The sequence below is a fragment of the Sapajus apella genome, unplaced genomic scaffold (assembly GCF_009761245.1).
Source record: "Sapajus apella isolate SASKATOON/1434 unplaced genomic scaffold, GSC_monkey_1.0 scaffold2, whole genome shotgun sequence".
In the NCBI taxonomy this organism is placed as follows: Eukaryota; Metazoa; Chordata; class Mammalia; order Primates; family Cebidae; genus Sapajus; species Sapajus apella.
In genome coordinates, this window is record NW_022436942.1 from 15039083 (window position 1) to 15045082 (window position 6000).

A 6000-nucleotide genomic window follows, 5' to 3' on the forward strand; every position below is an offset into this window, starting at 1 on the left:
TCCTGTGCCTTTTAACCTTCATTGTTGTCTGCCTCTGGATCCCTCAGAGCCAGTTTTCTTTCTTAGGGCTTTGACCCAAAGCTTGGAATTGAGTTTGGGAAAATAGAACTATGACTGGGGGAGGAATGCGTGCATGGACTAATCAAGCCCCAGGTGAACCTCACGAGACTGGCTGTTGCCTCCTTATCGATAAGCTGAATGCTAAAGTGAAGCTGTGGGATTGGGTCCTCAAAGAAGGGAGAAATGATGTGCTGTGAATTGGGGTCCTGGTCTAATAAGACACCTTTCAAGAGAAATTATCTCACATAAAAGTTAACTCTTGACAGGGTGGAGAAATAAAAACAGCTTAAGTGCTGGTGGGGAAGATGCCTGGGGGAAGAACCGCTTATTCTGGTGCAAATGGGTTTCTCCAACAGGGAGAGAAACTTCTCATTGTTGTCCAACCGAGTTGGACTTCTCTGCCAGTGAGGGGAAGACTCCGTGAATGTATGGTGGGGAACATTGGCCAGCTGGCTGCATGGGGCCTGGCCCAAGGCCATCCTGGGGCCCAGGCAGTGGTTGTGGTCAGTACCCCCTCTGTGGCCATTGGGTGCCACACACGGATGTGGCAGACATGGCCATGCTTCCCACCTGGGACGGAGGGTGGGGCGAGGAGCTGCCATTCACCCATCCCTCATGCATGCATGCCTGTGGCCACTGTCTCATGACCAGAAAACACCAGGCACAAGAACACATTGAAAAGTGAGGAAGGCATAATTAAGTGAAAGAAAAGCTCCCAACAAAGAGAGGGGTCCTGCGTGCAGGTTTCCACCAAACAAACTGAATACCATGCCACCAAACACGAGTTCAAGAGGCCAGGCTCCTCCCCTGCATAAGGAGCAAATCCCCAGTGGCTCCATCCCATCCTTCTAGTATGCATGTGAGCCCTTAGCCTGAGCCACTCTGCGTTGATTTATTTCCCTTACTGCACATGTGTTAAGTGACAGAATTTTTCACCATGGACATGTTGAGGCAAGTCCCCTGTGCATAATGACCTGGGTGGGTCGGAGTTTCTCTGGGGACCCTTCCCTATTTGCCTAGACATTTGGCTTTCTCCTGCTTCTCACTACCACCGAGGATATTATAAAGATTAAGTAAAAGATTGGTTAGTTTTCTGCAAAGTTAAAATGCTAGGCAAATGTGTTCTAACATTATTATTATTACAATGTGCCAGAGAAGACACATAGCTCTTGATGCTCTTGGTGAAATCTGCATAACATTTTCTCTCAGTGAGAGCTATTAAGCTCTAACATTACATTGTTAATTAAAACAAGTTCACACTATACTGTGGCTCTTACAAGCTTTTAATTTTATAATAATTATAGACACATTTTCTTTTAAACATTCATAGATATAAGTAAATATTATATGTTTATGACACTTTTATGCTGTTCTAAGCATTGAATCAGATTATATTTGATCTTTCTCTCCCAATTATAAATGAAACTGGCTTTCTTCAAAAGACCAGCTCTAAATCAGTTAGCAGTCTTATTTTAATTAAATATTTACTCACAAGCATTTATTTGGAGGTGTCATGTATGGTTTTAAGTTTCCTACAAATTTTAACTCATTTAATCCTCATAGCATCATGAAGTAGGTACTCTTAGTGTCTTCATTTTACTGATGGGGACATTGAAGCAATCAGCAGTTAAGTAATTTGCGCAGGTTACACAGCTAGTAAGTGGTGGAGGAAGATTCAGATCCCTGACATCTGACTACAGAGTCTTGCTCATGATTACAGACATGTTACCAATCATGGAGTTTCCTAAAGCCCTGTATAGAAAAATGCTGTAAATCATGTGAGAAATATACGATGATGCCCCTAATTTCCTAAGTCAGTTGATTTGAGTGCTGTACATTTAAGGCCAACATTAAAGGTGAGATCCTCAGCAAGAACTTTCTATGTAGATCCATGCTGTTTGTTTATCCAGATCATGTCTCCTATGAACTAGAAAAAATAAAAATAAAAGAAGAAAGGAGCAATATCCAACAGCACAAGTGGATTATCATGAGCTCCCTAATGCTGACAGGGGGTCATCTTTGCATATTTGCATAACTATGTTAACACATAGGATGCTTTCACAAGCCCAAGTTCTTTCACATCCAGCTCATTATTCCTAAAGAAATGTTCCCACGTACTATTATTAGTAGGTAAAATTTTCATAGAATTTGAACAGACTACCATATGGAGATTTACATGTCTTTTGTTGAAAGTATGTGGTTTAATCATGCTTCACTGTAGCTGTATTAACACCGTGGTCAAAGAAATTCTATATTTCTCAGAATTATTGTGTAACCCAGATAGAGATACACCAACTCTTTGTATCATGATCCAACCCTAATTATTCTTTCAATCTTTGGAAATGGGAACTACCTTTATTATACCTGATCTGTGTTACCCATGATTCCTCAATGATTATCATTCAAATGCTAATTATCATTTGGTGCTGTCATCTGAGTTCTTTCATTAATTCTGAGAGATAGTTTATGTGAAATGGAGGTATAATCATTAAAATATTCTCCTCTTATACACATGCATCTGTTACCTAATTTTTTCTGTGAATTACACTTCTTTTGTAGGGAAGTAATTCTTACTGAAAGAGCAAGCAGATAGAAGTAAAACAGAAGTTTAAGTTATTTTAAGACTCACCTACTATAATAGCAGACTATTTATTTAATTTCATTTCATACTTTCTAAATACTTGTGGAAATATGCATATTTATTGTCAATTTACAGGACGAATTGATTTAGGTATATAAGTAACTATCTCAGGGCTAAAAAATGAATACAAAAAGCTGAATGTCAAATCTAAGGCTTCTAAAACTACAAAGTATTTGTACAGTGCTTTCCATTATGTTTTGCAATTTCCCCTCGACCACCTAACAGCGTAATATAACAGCATCTAGCCCAAACAGAGGGATTTTGGTTTGGTTTTAAGAGAAAGTAAAGAGATTAGTTTACTAGAATTTTCCATATCTTAGTTTATGACTTTCAGTTAATAATTATAAAAGCCTGTACTCTACAAATCAACAATTAAAATGCTATGATCTTTTGTACATTGTTTTACAGCAATTGGAGATCACTATAGAGCTCTCTGTGTAGTCACATTAATATTTTTAGGTAAATTCTTCTTCAGTTTCCATTGCTTAGTCATTCTTGAACCAACTTTCTTTTAGTCTATAGGAATCCACTAATATCTCCGACTAAGGATTCTCAGAAATAAGCTTTGATCCACTCAGAAACAGAATTGAATGTTTTGCTGTATCCAGAACTAATCCGCTCAGAATTTCTTTGGAATGGAGAAAATATGAAAGTTCACTAGAATTTTGAGGGTTGCTTTCACTTAGAGTCACAGTTATTGAGGTAAAAGAAACTTATAGTGTTTGGCAATTTACTTCAACATATTTTGCTTATTTCATAGAGGCTATCCTTGAAAGACGAACTTATTCATGACAAGCTGGGGCCTTTTATTTCCCTGGATTATTTTATTATAGGTGCAGTGAGGCACAAGGTGCACATAAGATTCTAACCTGAGTTCTGTTATCATTTCAGTTAGAAATTTAATAATATATAGTAAATGTATGCAATAAAATATATTAACATATTCTAATCACAGATTCATGCCAAGTATAAATAATTAAAGTTAGATTTGTAGTTAACTTATTCACTTTTAGGAAATCTATACATATATAAATATTTCTTGATCCAAAATAATGATTGCAGATTTTCTCTTCTCTATTTAGACTTCCTCTCTAAGTAACATCATCCATGCTGATAACTCTTCAAATGCGTATCTTCAGCCCTGACCTTACCCTTGAATGCCAATCACATTACTCCAACAACCCACTTGACATCTCCACTCAGATGTCTAACAGAATATGGACAAAACAGAACTTTTGATTCTGTCTCAAACCCCAAGGCTTTCTCTTTCAGTCTCTTTCTCTTTCAGTCCCTTTCTCTTTCAGTCTCCACTAATTTTGTAAATATAATCACCATACGCTCAGCTTTTAATGTTAAAAACTTAGAATCATCTTTGATTCTTTTCTTACCTCCACATCAAATTCATCAGCAAGCATTATTAACTCTATAGCTCCAAACACTGTGCATTGAATTTTCTCTAATTCCTCTCCTATCACCTCAGTGCTATTCACCTTCATGTCCTACCTGTACACTGTATAAGCTTCTTAACTAATCAGGCTATTCCTATTCTTACCCTCCATTCTCTATACCATAGCCAGAATGGATTTTTCAAAATATATATCAACCTTTCAACAATTGGTTTTGGGGCATTTGGATATTCATAGGCAAAACAGAAAAATAGGCAGAAAATCTTACTTAAACTTTATACTTATACAAAAGTGAACACAAAACAGGTGATAGATTTAACTGTAAAATGTAAAATTGTAAGGCTTTTGGAAAACTATGGAAGAAAATATCTGGGAAATAAATGTAGGCACACACTTTTTTGACTTGAGACTAAAACATAATTCATAAAAGGAAAAATGCTAACTTGGACTTCATAAAAATTAAAAACTTTTGCTTTGTTAAAGACTACATAAAAATGTTGAAAAGATAGGCTACAGACTTATATTGTGGAGAAAATATTATATTGTGGAGAAAATATTTTCCAACCACAAATCAAATAAAAGACTAATACCTAGAATATATAAAAAACTCTCAAAAATCAACAGTTGAAAACCAAGCAGTTCAAGGACAAAATGGACAAAAGACACATGAATAAATATTTCACTGAGTAGAATATTAATATGGCAAATAAGTACATGAAAACATGTTCGAAATCATTAGCCACTAGAGAAATGCAAATCAAAACACAATGAGATATTACTACACAACAATTAATATGGCTAAAATGAAAAATAGTGGCCTAATAATTACCATTCTGCATGGCATGAGATGGTATCTCATTGTAATTTTGATTTGCATTTCTCTAATGATCAGTGATATTGAGCTTTTTTGTCATGTTTTTTGGCCGCATGTCTTCTTTGAAGAAGTGTCTGTTCAAGTCCTTTGCTCACTTTTTAATGGAGCTATTTTCTCTCAGTGAGAGCCATTTTTTCTCACATTTTCTCTCTGAAATTTCTCTCTTGTCAACTTAAACAAGTTTACAAGAAAAAAACAAATTCTGGAAATTAGAACTTTGTCAGATGGATAGATTGCAAAAACCTTCTCCCATTCTGTAGGTTGTTTTTTCATTCTGATAATAGCCTTTTTTTTTTTTTTTTTTTTGTAGTGCAGAAGCTCTTTAGTTTAATTAGATCCCATTTGTCAGTTCTCACTTTTGTTGCAATTGCTTTTCACGATTTAATCATGAAATCTTTGCCCATGTCTATGTCCTGAATATCTGAATGGTATTGCCTAGATTTTTTCCTAGGGCTTTTATAGTTTTGGATTTTACATTAGTCTTTATGCATTTTGAGTTAATTATTTTGTAAGGTGTAAGGAAAGGGTCCAGTTTCACTTTTCTGCATATGGCTAACCAGTTTACCCAGCACCATTTATTAAATAGGGAATCATTTCCCCATTGTCTTGGTCAGGTTTGTCAAAGATCAGATGGTTGTAAGTGTGCTGTATTATTTCTGAGTTCTCTGTTCTTTTACATTGCTCTATGATCTGTTTTTGTAAAAATACCATGCTGTTTTGGCTACTATAACCTAGTAATACAGTTTAAAGTCAGGTAGCATGATGCCTCCAGCTTTGTTCTTTTTGCTTAAGATTGTCTTGGTTATACAGGCTCTTTTTTAGTTCCATATGAATTTTAAAAGTTTCTTCTAATGGTCCTTTACTGGGACTAGCTTTGAAATCTATAAATTACTTTGAGCAATACGGTCAATTTTCATGATAGTCATTCTTCCTATTCATGAACATGGAATGTTTTTCCAATTTGTTTGTGTCATCTCTGATTTCCTTGACCAGTGGTTTGTAGTTCTTGAATAGGCCCT